The sequence below is a fragment of the Neopelma chrysocephalum genome, unplaced genomic scaffold (genome assembly GCF_003984885.1).
Source record: "Neopelma chrysocephalum unplaced genomic scaffold, ASM398488v2 Primary Assembly neopelma1_22b, whole genome shotgun sequence".
In the NCBI taxonomy this organism is placed as follows: domain Eukaryota; kingdom Metazoa; phylum Chordata; class Aves; order Passeriformes; family Pipridae; genus Neopelma; species Neopelma chrysocephalum.
This window is the reverse complement of record NW_020897690.1, coordinates 3,386,177-3,401,064: the sequence shown is the minus strand read 5'-3', so window position 1 is coordinate 3,401,064 and position 14,888 is coordinate 3,386,177.

Genomic DNA, 14,888 nt, shown 5'->3' with positions numbered 1-14,888 from the left:
ATTAACACAAGCCTTGAAAAATGTATAGGATTGCAAAGGGCTAGAGAAACCTGAAAATATGAATATGTAAATGAAAACTATCCACTCAGGGAGACAGGTAGCAAATTTGGAAAATGAAAAGGATTTTTTGTAGAGGGAAATACCATATGGATGAGGAATTGGTTGGATGGTTGCATCCAGATAGTAGTGGTCAATGTCTCAATATCCAGATGAAGATTACTTATAAGGGGTGTCCATCAGGGGTTAATATTGGGACAGGTACTGTTTAATATCTTCATCTGTGTCATAGACAGTGGATGGAATGTACCCTCAGCAAGTTTGCAGATGACACCAAGCCAAGGGATGAAGCTGACATGCCTGAGAGATGAGATGCCATGCAGAGGACAAATTCGAGAAGTGGTCCCATGTGAACCTCATGAGGCTCCACAAAGCCAAATTAGATTAGATTAGATTAGATTAAATATAAAAAATAAAAGTTTTTTATACTGAGTGTGATGAAACACTGTAACAGGTTGCCCAGAGAGGTGGTAGATGCCCCGTCACTGGAAATATTCAGGGTCAGGCTGGACCTTGTCCTGGGACAGCCTGATCTAGTTTAAAATGCTGCTGGTCATGACAAGGAAGATTAGACTAGCTGACCTAAAAAGCTCCCTTCCAACCTGAGCTATTCTATGATTCTCTTTCTATGCTACAAAGTAAAAGAATGAGTAGAAAACCTTCTTGTATTGGTAAATAAGAATTCATTCACTCATATCAGTGAAAATGCCGAAGGACTGATAAAAAAATAAAAAATCTTCCAGTGAACTGAGAACCCAAAATATCATAAATGGCAAAACTTTAGAAAGTTAATGTTAATAAAGTGTTATGACTAATAGTCTTCCCTGTCTGCCCGAGAGAATCTGATTTGATTTCTGTGTTTGTTCTTTTTCCTTATCAGGCCACCAGGATTCTAGCCAACATCCCCTTCGCTAAAACAAGCCTGTCTTTGGATGTTATCCAGCCTTTGCTGAAAGCATAGTGACTGCTTTATTTTTCCATACGTCTGTTGCCCCTTCAGTGTTTAACCCATACTTGGTAAAATACATCTGAGTACCATGAGTGTGAGAAGAACTACTTCGGAACAAAACTATTCCCTTTCAGTTACTTGTGGGAAAGGATGCTGGAAAAAAATGGATACATTCCAGAATATGAATATTCAATCAAATTCATTCTGTGAAATCACAACCTGACTTTAAGGAGAGCAGGAAAAGTCAAGTATAATCTCTGTAATGAACATTAAGAAGCAAAGTTGTGAGGTTCCTGTCAGAAACCTGTGTACCCAACAGCTGAGCTAGTTTGTCAAGCTTTATCGGAGTATGAATTAGCTAATACGGAAGTACAATACAAGTAAGATCATACTTTCCTTAGCATCTCATCTCTCTGGACTTCTTTAAGAGCCTTATGATATAATCCCAGCCCAGACAAACCTCCTTTGTACTTGTGTGCGTGTCAGATGAGGAACAATTATTTCTGTGAGTAGAGCATAAGAGTTTAAATATCTCATTTGTGAAGCAGTTTCTCAAACTGAGCTGAAAAGGCATAGAGATATTTAAATGTGGCCATTTAAGTATGTAAAACACGCTTAGAGTTATGTGAGTCAGTTTAGAGAAAATCTTTGCGAGGTCTTGGAGCCTCACCGACTAGGTTAACCTCCTTGAGGATGAGCCATCTCCTTGAAGTGAAATAAACTAGTGACTACAAATATGCAAGGGACTGAAGTATTCCAGATATACTATTATAGTCTTCGTTTACATGTACTGGACTCTTTCAATACGTTGCAATAAGCAAGAATTACCAAACTGAACTCTAATTCGATTAGACCATCAGTCAGTTTTTAATCTAATTTCTATTTGAAATGTGTAATTATCTTGGAATCTAATCTTCAGATTAGATAATGGCAGACTGAAGTCTTTCATTTGCCACTTGAATTTGTGTCAGTACATACCACAGCAGTGCTGGGAGAAAAACAGACTGCTTAGTAGGAAATGCTATTTTATGCTGATACGAAGAAGTAGTTTAGAGTTGTTGCCTCTAGTATTGCATGTAAATGTCTGGAGAACAACCTTCTCCAATGTAGTGTTGAGGATATGAAGGTTGCACAAGGGTGAGAATTGTCTCCATTTCCACAAATCTACAGGTATTGAATCAAAATTACTTTTTTTTGTGACTTGAGAAATAGTAGTTTAGATGAATAAGATAGTCATACTTGCTAGTTAATTTTAGGGGAAAAAAAACACTTTAAAAAGCCTAGGAGAATCTCTCATCTGATTATCATTTCATTTGAAAAGCAACAAACCAAAGTCACTTTTACAAATATTTGGCAGTGACATCGGCTAAGATCATTAGGAGCTTTAAAATCCCAATGAATTCTTGAGGATTGGCAAGCTGCCAATGTGACTTTCCGAACTCACAAGCCTAATGCAGATTATGTAAGACTAGATACAGACAGAAGACTAGATAATTCCGACTGTTTGACACAATTTAGTCATACAGTATTCAACTATACTGTATAAGAGACAGTTACTATTTGGGATGTATTTAGTATGCTGCAGGTGCCAAACCACAGCCTTCAAGTAATGAGAGATATGATGCAATCTGAGATGCAGCAGCTGCTTATAAGTATTAATACTGCATAGGAGAAGCAATTGTTTTTTCTGGGCCTGTCAGACTGGCTTTGATTAGAGAAACACAACAGAAATATTCAATTAAACAGTTTTTTTCAGAAAAATGGCCTGTTCACCTTGTTCTTTGAGTATTTCCATTGTGTAACTGGTCCTGTATAATTTCCTGTCAGACTTCCCAACTCCTGTTGAGTTTTAGCTTTTGTCTTACTTCCTTTAAATATTTTTCATTTGCAGGCTTTCTAACAAGTTGAATTAATGTGACATCGCAATCACTGCTGAATGAATAACACAGCCACACCACAAAGGACCATAGCAGAAGGCAAGGAGACTGCACTAGTAGCTGTTGCAGGGATCTACATAATTTTAGTCATATTAGTCTTGTCTATATTGTGTGTAGGTGTCTTTCAATTTTGTATATTTTTATAAGCAGTGGATGAAATACCTTGTTATATTTCAGATGTAGCAATATAAATCTCTCATCATACTTTCACTATATGACTGGATTGCATTTCCTATAAAATGGAAGTTCTTTTCTAAGGTTCTGAGACATGACTGACCTTAGGAGCCCAGAGTCCTAGTCCAGACACAGCAGATGCTTTCAGGCATGTTAAAAAGTCCTTTGCCAACTCATTTTGGAAAATATTTGAAAGCACAAGTCCAGAGCAACCATACTTCAGCAATTTCTGTTATTCAGGGTTTCTGAGTCTATGAGGAACCTGCCATCTTCTCAGAGGTTGTTTATACATTTAACTCATAGTTTGGTTATAGGAAGGTTTCGAGTCAGAGACAAAACAAAACTCAGATCCTTTCTGTTTCCACATTTCTCTTCAAATGTTTATTAGAGATAATGACAAGCAGCTGGCATCTGGGTTGTGTGATCCCTCACTGTAGTTTATCCCTCCTTTCAAATTAGGGGAAACACAGCAAGTGGACAAAGAACATGGATATTCCATCTTCACGTTGGGGTGAAGTGCCTCCAGACTAGAAGAACTCAGTTGACAAGCTGGCACTGAACTCGCCTGTTGGACTTTGAAACCAAAGACACAAGTTTGTAGGAGTGCACGCTTTAAACAAGCATATTTATAATAATCGTTCTACAAATAACTGGCTGATTTTCTTTCCACCTGTCATCCCTGGAATGAGTAACTAGTGCATGCTAGATTTAGACAAATGAGCAGGAAGGTTAGAGTGCATTACTGTGTATTTGCAGCAGGTAGCAACTGTATTTATTGAACTACTAATTTCTTTTGTCAGTCTCTGACTTTTTTTCCTTAGTATTTACCTTCTCAGATCTGTCCTACTCATAACTGTGATAATATTGCAATAATCTCTATGGAGAAAAATGATTTTTACAAGATAACAGACAGCAGCTGTCAAAATGGAAATAGTTCCTATTTGTGGCATTCTAAAACAAAAAAAATCCTCTGCTAGTTAGAATAGCTATTCCTTCCTGATTCCGAATTTTGTATAATGTGTATATAGCTTGTTTATTTCTTTATATATATTTCTTTTATACCTTTATCAAAAGCACATAAATTGTGGAAACATTTAGATATATTTTGTTCAGCTTTGCTAGCTTTGCTGAGCATGACAGGGTGGAGGATGCTAATTTTAGCAGAGATCAGCTGATGTACATTGTTATTCCTGGAGAAATTTGGTCATGTGCCCAAGTCCTTTCAAAGTACAAAGCATGAAAAGTGATGCTAAAAAAACCTCTTATTCTTTGTGAATTTGTGGCAATAGGTCTAGTCTTTTGCTTCACAGTAGCCTCGGTCTTCCTAATATTTTCTGATTCCTTTACTTTCCAGACTTCACAGTCAGAAAAACAAAGTTCAAAAATGAACAAAGGATTCACTTGTAGTCCATAAGTCCCCCCATATTCAACTTATAAGGAAGACAATCTTGTTCAAAGCCCTGCAAAATATATGTACGGCATTTTGCATATGGAATGGGCAGAACTAACTGAAGTTTCTCATTTTTGGTTCTCTTTTAATTTAAAATTGCCAAATAGAACTCAGATTTTTGGACACCAATTATTCATACCCTTTTCTAGTCAATATGGTATAAAATTTAATAATGTTCCTTTTCATTTTTCAGTTACCAAAAGACTCAGTTATCTGTAGGAGAGCAAAGTGGTAACTTAGAGTGAATCCTTTAGACAGGAGTGTGTCCTAGAGGGACACAGAAACTGGAATCTTGATGTCTTGCTGTGTAAATGTGCCAAGCCTTTTTCTCTGAAAATTTTGTTTAGTACAAGGTCCAAATTCTTGTATTTAAAATAAAAAAAAAAGGAAAGAAAAACAAACAAACAAAACAACAACAAACAAACAAACCAAAAAACAAAGAAGAAATCTGTCCTTCCTTAAACCTTTTAAACACAGCTGTCTGTCATGAGATTCATTTGCTGCTAAAATTTATGCCTGAATAGATACCCAGGATGCTCTTTCTCTGAAATAGTCTCTGTAGAGTCCTTAAGTGTAGATCAATGTTTCTGAATTTTTAGATAGGCTTTAAGGAGAGTATTGAAAGGAAATGCTCTGTTCCTAGATCTAGAAATGGGCTGTTATGTTTAGAGAGATTTTACAAAGCAGTTCCTTACTGGTTTATCACTTATTACCTAAAGGACCTGTTGGGCTTAAGTTCATATCCCTTATTCTTTCCTACCTGTCCACACTACTACACACAGATAAAATCCCCAAATTCTTTGTAAGTATGAAAAGAACTTCCACTGGCAAAAAGACTGCTGGAGAGAGCAAGCAGAGTAGATAAAGGACACAAAAAAATTAAGGGATTCCTAATAATCAATTAAGAGCATTATGGAATAGGAGGAAGTGATCCTCTTATTTAAGACCACATATGAAGTGCTCTCTTGAATCAAGGTCAAACCTCACCAGGTATAGTATTTCAATTTAAAGTATCATTCTAATTATCATTCTTCAGGTCTGATAATTTCAAGCAAACAACCTGAACAAAGAGAATTGGAAAAAACTTTTATTTTAGATTTTTGAAGCACTCCTTGTGCTCCTAATTCCTGATTAAGTTACAGTCTTATGAAGTTGGTTGCCAATAGATTTATTTTCTCTTCCAGTCGAAAGGAATAAACCCTCATTCTTGTAATTTTCTTTGATGTCCTTTGAAATTTCCAAAATATTAATGTAGTAGAATCTTGCATCTAGTGTTATTGATCCATAAAAGTGATTTCTTTAAAATATTTATGTAGGAAATCCATAGGGTGTATACTGTCAGCTTTTGAAACCACACACATGCCTTCGGGCTTTAGTTAACAACAGAAATCATTGAAGAAGCTCTACAGAACAGAAAATGAAAACCTATGTTAATGCAAATTTTAAATAAGATTCTGATTCTTGAATAAAAATTAATTAAAATATTCATGCTGACTGTCAGCACTGTGTAAACTTTGCCTTTGTACTCCCTGATTATTAGTTATTAAATTTTAGAAATGAATGTGTATTAAATCATTGCTACAACATCCTGTCTATAATTTACAGTAGTTGAGGTGGGAGGTTGGTTTTGTTTTTTGGTGGGAGTTTTGTGGTTGGGTTAGGTTGGTTTTGTCAGCTTGAGGTGGGGGGGTTTGGTCTTATTTTGTTGGGGGTTTTTTGGCTTTTTTTTAATGGTGTAAAATCTATCAGAGCACAGATACAGACAGTTTTCTATTTACAGTGTGCTGACCTAAAAGTCTATATCCAGACCTTTCTGAATGTCAATCTTTTGCACACTTACAGCTCTGGGTGTGGATGTAACTGCTTGAGCTGATTTCTACGGTATTGGAATTTGCAAACTAGTGGAAATATTTAACTTGTTTCTCACTTGCATTGTTTTTCTTAATTTCCTCTGTTTTCCCTCCACCTCTTCCAGGGGAAATAGAAAGAAAATGCAGAATACTAAGACAATACCCTTGTACCTATTTTTGATGGAGTTTTGCACAGTTTAAACTTTCAGATGAGGAATGATCAGGATGCAGACCAGAAATCTACATGAAACAGGAACTACAGTGAAATATTACATTATAAACAGGAATAAATATGGTAAAATTATTTACAATTTTATGAGCATGTAGTCTGCTTTGTGATGTGATACTGGCTATCAACCTCCAGTGATTTCTTTAGGAAAAAAAGTGTTTTATTTCCCCACAAGGTTCAGTATTAATAGAGCAATAACCTAAGAGGAGAACAATATTCTGTGCTTGTTGTCAAAGGAGCAAGAGAAAAGCTAATGTGTCCTGCTGTATTGTCACAACTGAAACTTTATAAAGAATTGTGTTTGATAATTACAAGAAATTATCTTTGAGATAAGATCAGAGAACTACAAAGTATTTAACTTGTGCTTTGAACTCAAGCAGAAATTAGTCAATTGTTGTCTATTCAAACAGGAAGCTAAGTGCTGACAGTTCTGTTCTATATGACAAATACAACTGCAGATATATGACCTTGATTTCCACAGTTCAATTCAAGGGCTTTTGAGCAAATTAAACTGCAATTAAAGAAGACAAAACAAAGAAGTGTGGATCACTGCTCTCTGTCTAGTTATAGTGATTTATCTGAGTAATCACTAGCACTATTTCATTTCCACTGATTCAGTAAGATTTCTGGAAGCGCAACACACAGGTATGCACACAAACAAGAAGGTGGCTTAGCTACTTGTCAACTTGTTTAAGCCAGTTGTCGTGGGTTGAGGGGGCTGGGGTTTTTTTGATAGCAGGCAGGGCTACATAGGGTGGCTTTGGTTAGAAGCTGCTCGAAGTTTCCCCCCCAGTGAAGCCAATGATAGCTGGTTACAGGAGGGACTTCCTGCTGCTGGCCAAGGGAGAACCAATAATTATGCCTTTGTGAGGCGTAATATTTAAGAACAAGGTTGTTGCGCAGAAGAATTCGAGCCAGGGGAGAGCTGACTGAAGCTCCCGGGTGGCCCTGTTGCCTCCCCCACCGTGGGGGTGGGAGCAGTGGCAGCTTGGCCTGGGCCTCTCGGCACCTAGCCTGGAGCAGGCAGTGGTGCCCCGGCTAAGCCACCTGTGCTGCTCTCGGCAGTGTCGGCCGAGCCGAGTGGCGGTCCCTGCGAAGGGGTGGCTGGGGCTGGGGCCGGGGCATGCAGCCCCACAGAGAGTGGCCCTGCAGCCCCCTGGGCCTGCCACGCAAGCAGCCCGTGCTGGAGCCCGTCCTGCCTGAGGAAACAAACAGCACCGACAGCGCCAAAGCCCCCAGGGTGAACAGCGAGGGGTGGGGGGAGTGGTGCCCTGCGGGCTAGGCCAGGGCAGCAGAGTGGCTCCTGTCGGCGGGCACTGCCCTCCCTTCCCCACTCGGCCAAATCAAGCTGGGCTGGGGCTGGGGCCGGGGCGGCCTGTTGTGGTTCAGCCGAGCCCCTGCTGGAGCAGATGGATGCATGGAAGGCCATTACCCCCGTGGAAGGCTATGGATGGAGCGGAGTCCTTCAAGAAACTTGTGGCCCGTGGAGAGGAAAATCCATGCTGGAGCAGGTTATTCCTGCGTAGGACTCATGGCTCTGTGAGGGATCCACATCGGTACAGCTCACCCTATGAAGGACTGCATCCTATGAAGGATGCACCTCACCCTATGAAGGACCATCAGGGTGCAGAGACTCCCCCTGCACCCCATAGAGAAGTGACCCTTGGAACACTAGATATAGAAGAACTACTCTCTGAGGGGTGGACTCATGCTGGAGAGGTCCATCAAGGACTGTTACCCATGGGAGGGACCCCAGGGAGCAGGGAAAGGACTCAGAGCTGTGGCCCCCCTGTAACCCGTGGTGAGGAGCATGGTGAAGCAGGCTGTCCCCCTGCAGCCCGTGGAAGAGTGACCTACAGGACAGCAGATTTGGAAGACCTGTTGCCCGAGAGGTGGACTTGTCCCCCTGCACTGATGCAGGGGGAGGAGGGAGAACATGGAAGGAAGGAGGGGTGGGCGGAAAGTGTGTTTAAGACTGTTTTATTTCTCACTCTTTAGATCTTATCCTGTTAGTAATAAATTTTAGTATTAACCCCACGTTGAGTCTGTTTTGCTTGTGTGACCTCTCCCAGCTCAGAGCGACTTTAGTGGGTGCCTAGAATCTGGCCAAGGTCAACGCATGACACCAGTGGTTATCAAAGGACTTGTTCAAATACAATGAAGAAATAAATCTCATTAGTTACAACAGACAAACAGATATACACACAGGGATGACTAACAGAGAAATGGTTTTGTCAGAGGTTTTAGGGAGGAAAACAAAACATCACAACTAAATTTATTTATTATTTCACAGTGTTACTATCAATATTCTGATGGTTATGTCCAATAGAGTAATGGGCTCCTAAATTCCTTGTTTGGCTAGACTCAGACAATAAACTCATCAAGATTTTTCCTGTGAAAGACTTTTAGAGAACCAAAAGGTATACACTGTAAATAACAGATTTCCAGTTATTATTCTGCACTTTGGTATGCCTGAGGCTCTTCTGCTTCTAACATCAACGAGTTTAATAACCCATTGACCATTTTATTATAGCCTTCATCCAGAAAGCTTTCCTGGCTGCTAGCATGCTAGCTTGTTTCTAAAGTGACTCGGAAATGTCTCAGAAACAAGTAATAAAGGCCTCACTGTGTTTGAGATATTTGCTTGCAAAACTGGTATCTGCTGGGAAAACCTGCTCTGTTAAGAGTGAGATATTCATCAATTTCAATAGAGAAATCAACTCAATTTCCAGGCAAATAAATTTTCAATCAAATCAATTTTTTTCAGTTTTGAGTTTCACTTACACCTTGGCAGTCCCTCCCTGAACGAAACCAACTTTCACCATGAGTTGGTAGTTAAATGGTGAACTAAATCAAGAAGAAAAATTAAAATATAAAACCAGATCAGTTCCTACATCTGATTCAGTGTAACACAAAGACAGAAATGAGTTGCTAGACTGAAGAAAAGCAAAGTTTCTCCTTTTAGAGACAGTGATATCTTATGCTGTCTAATGTTTTAATGAAATTAATTCTTTTTGCTTCCCTCTGAGAAGCAATTCTTTTTGCTTCTCTCTGCAAATTTTCCTGTTTTTTTTGTTACACTCCCAACAGTCACTTCAAACTGCACGGCTCTTCAAAGCCATCTACTTGCTACAACAGGGCACTATTTAGCTCAACTTTTTCAGTGGCAAAGGTATGCCTGCCCTGTCTACTTATCACGAAAGACCAGAATATTTTCTCATGGGTTAAAAAGTTGAAACAATAGCACCGCTAAAAAAATCTAAAACAAGAGCAAGTCATAGGTAAAGTAGAAGGAGAGAAAAGACGCTCTGGGAAGAATGAAACTCAGAGGGTTTTAGCATAGTTCAAACCTTAGAAGTAGAAATCAGATTCAGAATTAGCTGTTGAACTCCATCCTTAAGTTAAATCACCTAAAGCTAGCATTTTAATATTAAAAGGTATAGGGTTATTAAAATCAAATTTTGAAATTTTGGGGGAAATTAAATTTTGACCCACTAGTCAAGAATATCTAAGTGAAACACCAGGACAACATGCCTTAATCCTTGCATGTCACTTGATAAACCTAAGATATGACAAGTCAGTAACTTACTGTGGCTATTGGTTGATAAAAACCCTGCAGGATGTCCTTGATCACTATCTTTATCAAGTGAAACAAATACAGGATCTCCAAATATGCTTTCTATACTTAAATAGCCTATACTTAAACACCTTTTGGATCTTTTTTTTTGATAGTTCATGTAACTGTGCAATCATGAGCGTTTTATTTCAAATTTTGGAATATATAACCTTAATTTAATCTAGTTTTTACTTTGCTGAATGCAAATGTATCCAACACAATAAGAGCTAGACAAACTGCATTGTGTATTCAGGGTTTCCACAGCTTTTAAAGACTTTTGTAAAACCAGTTTTAAAATGTTTTCTTGTCTTTCTCAGTGAGTGACTCTAGTACTTTGTAGGGCAGCAGTCAAAGATGGCTTTGTAACGAAAACTTCTAACATGTGAAGGAAACTTTAAATACTATTATGCAGATCATCATTTAGGAGCCACTCATATTTGAAATGGTGGTGAAATCAATTCAAATGAATATGTTAAAATATTTTCAAAGGTCACAGTGCCCTAAAGAAGAGTACTGGAATTTATTTATTTTGAACAGTTTTTGATGTCTTAAAATGAGACAGAGATAAAATAACTGAGACAAAGGTTTTTCACTGATAGTTGCCATTTTAGATTTCAAAATCCAAAGTTTAGATCTTTAAAATCTCCTCACAGTTGCAGAGGTTCCAGCATATCTAAAGTACAAAATTTTAATGCCAAAAGGACCCTTACAAGTCAGTATTTCTGAAATATGTCATATTTCCATCAGACAAAATTTGATCATTGTTTGATGCTGTGTTTACACTGAGGGTCCTGTGACATTCCCAATTTGGCAATTTAGATGTGTTTCTTGGTTCAAAAGGCAGTACCAGCAGCACCTCTCTAGCCAAAATTTGAGAGAATGCATGCTTTTCTTACAGTCTACAATCTGCCTGGAGAACTCACCTGGAACATATAGACCCAAGACTTCTCTTGTCCTCTTCTACACTTCTTTTCCCCACATTTCCTCCCCATCACCATTTTCTATGCCCTTCTGTTTTCTATATATGCCCTTCTGATTTTAAAATTAATTGTGGGTCATTTGTGGCTGACTGAAATCATAAAGACTCATTCTTCTTATGATGATAGTCTTTAAGTGTTGCACTCCATCATTTTGGAGTAAAGCAAGATTTTGGCCTTATTAAGAATGTTTATGGTAGTTATATGCAACTACCATAGAACCAGCTTATCATAGGATACCCTAAAAATTACATTTTTCATTGCCCAGTGCAGCCAGGCTGACATTTGATTGAAGGCAGTAGGTAATTCCTTTAAACATTGAATTACTTCTTTGTGTAGTGTTAGCAGATGACACAAACCTAAGTCCTGTTTCAGACTTACACTTACCCCACTTCAGTACCATGAAATCACTTTTGTTATATCTCGTTAAGGGCTTTGCAGATTCAAACTGATGATCACAGAGAGAGCTAAAAACTTTCTAACTTTGATGAAATCTACTATACATGTGATGAGAGGTTGCATTTAACATATTAATTTATACAGAATGAATGACAAATCCTCTTCCCTTTTTCATTGAGTTTGAATGGCCATTAACTATTTTAAGGATTTGGATCATTGCTCATATTTAACTAACTCTTTGTATAATGAAAAAAATGTGAATCTTTTTATTTTCACTGAGGCCTTTTGTTATTCTTGAATAGTAAAGCAAGGACATTTTTTGCAGACAACAATCTCGTTCCTTGCTCTTGTTGAATTATAACTTTTTGTTTTACCTTGTATACCAAGATATTTGAACTTGAAGTGATACCATTTATGGTGTGAATACTAGCTCTTACATAATTTAAAGCCTCAAGGCCACTACATATTTTGTCTAAAACATAAGGAGTCCATTCTCCTTCCGTCTCTTCACTAATACCCAGGTCCTACCAGTTTCCCCTGAGAAAGCAAGGACCAGCTTTTACATGTATTTTGCAAAAGGCATTTTGAATCATGCACAATCCTTATGTGTTCCACTAACACTTGTAACAGATAATTTAGCCATCATGAAAGGTTTTTGAAGTGTTAATGACTAACATCTCTTTTCATCTTCTCTATAATTTCAGTCTCATCTGAAGTGTAGTTAACAGGAGCAAAGAGTATCCTTAAACCCACCTTGTCATACTCTTTTCAACTCTCACTGAACCAAGAGTTCCCACGTCAATTCAAAACATCTTTTTCTATTCTATGTGCTTTTTTTCCCTTACTACTTCACAGTTGCAAGTACAGCAATTTAGAAGTTGGCCTAGAGTTTGCATATGGAAAGACAATGTTAGACAATGACTTGTAGTTAAGTAATTTTTCCTCTTGACAGCGGTCTGCATCTACCTGTGTCTAAAAGCAGTTTCCCCGTGCAAAAGGAAACCAGACTTTCTGAAGTCAGTGACAAACTCTGTATTTATGAACATACACAGACACAAATAAATGGATAGTAAACAGAAACCTTAGATTGAAAGAATAATTACAAAATTATTGTCAATTATAAAAGAATATTAATTGTATGACAAGTTAAACAATTTACCTGGAAAATATATTGTATGATCATTGATTGGAAAGAAAGGCAAATAGCAAAAATATGTTTTTCCTACTATTCCAGTATAGGCAAGATTTTAATCAAGCTATGCATTTTTATCATTTCATTTGTCATAGTTTATGTGTACTGCAGTCCTAAAGGAGCTACCAGGGATCTGCTGTGCAACATAACAGTAATTGTTTGAGGTTAAGAAATCTCTTGATCAAATTATCAAGATGACAGGAAGGATTGCAAAGGCTGAGTAATTGTAATATTCTAGAAAAGTAGTAAGAGCAACCTGAGGGAATAAATCAAGAAGAATTCATTAATTGTTAATGGGATCTTAGCAATCTTAAAAAAGATAATGGCTATATTTTAAAGCATACTTTTCTAATCACTTTTTATATTTATGTTTTGCTTTTTCTAAAGCTTCCAGATTTCTTTTGCATCTGATTGAAAAAAAAAAAAGGCAAATCTCTCATATCCCATATACATGTCATTGCTCTAGTAAAGTGCTACTGCAATTCATCTAAGAATAGAAAAATATGAAAGAGGAAAAAATATATATTAAAAAGAGAACACTTTAATGACTGATGTTATGGAGAACTTATACTGTGTATCATGTATCCTACCAAAAAATCTTTCTTTGTCATGTGTGACAAAATCTGAAAAGATAATAATCAAAGTATTATTGGGAAAAAACAAATATGAACAAACATTGTTTTTGTAAATACAAACCAGAGTTATTTAAATTTTAGTTTGATTCACCTTTAATAATCAAGGCAAAGTTTACACTCATTCCCAAAGGCCTGAAGAGAAATAAGATCAGCAACAGCCGAAACACTGTCTGCCAATTTGTCTCTTTGTTAGATATATATTTATTGGTTTTATAAATCCCTTTTCTGAAATCAGATTATGACAAGATATAGCGAGATCTTTGCAGACAAAGGCTACCACTTCATGCTGAAATAAGCCTAATAATCTAAAACAAAGAAGACGTAGAATCCTTGAGACAGACTTCTCACTTACTATCGGTAAGAACTGAGCCACTACATTAGTCATGGAGAGAGAAGGATTTTTAGATGGCAAAACAACTATACAGTAGTTCATGAACAGCAGAAGTTAAAGGAGTTCTGGTGTATTTTTCACCTTACCTTGTACAATATAATGAAACTATTTTTCCAATTACTGCAATGCAGCTGGAAATAGGATGCTGAATTTTTACTGACTGAAAATCTGCCGAAACAAAATGCATTGAAAGTGCAGTAGAACTAAGCAATAAATCCAGTGTATATTTGGGTAATTGAACTTTGAATGTTCATGGCATATGATTTCTCTGGATACTAGAAACCTATGTCACATAGCATTGAGACAATTTTCTTCATTCCTCTTTCCAATCAAGAAATTTCTGTCTGCCTATAATTTAAGGTGTCTGATTTGCCTGTTACACATGCTCTCTGGAGAACCTTAATATATGGTTTATTCTTTCTGTAATGTTTGATGGTTTATGACTCATTTTCAGGTGGCCTATTTACATGGATTTGTTAATCAGAAGGTACTAGTTCTGCTTTTCTAAAACCATTTAGGGATGAGTTGGGCATCCCTAAATGGAAGACAGTAAGGTCACAAAAGGATTTGTAACTGAGAAAAAGGTTACTATGCTTAAAATATGTAGGTTGTAAAAATTAGGATAATGAGGTGAAGAAAAACTTTTCTGTTAGTGCATTTTTGTATATTTTTTGTTCACATAAACATTTCTTTTATTCACATCTCTTTACTTGTAATGTCAAGACCTGTTGGTAAATTCAGAAATCTGCTTTGTCTCTGAAAAATTACTGGACATTGTCTTGGACATAATCTCTATTCATTCTTCCAGACTTTCATTGGACAAAGAAAGTGAGATGGCTCAATAATTTATATTAGTGCCTAAACACAAATACTGCATAACCTTGTACCTTTCTGAAATGAGCAAAACTGCCATAAAATTTTAAATTATTTCTGTGGATGTATTTCTTTAATAGGGTAAGCATCTACACTTGTCTTGAATTAACACTGATTTTCCCTTAAGGCTGCAATTATCCAGCTGGTAAACACAGAATG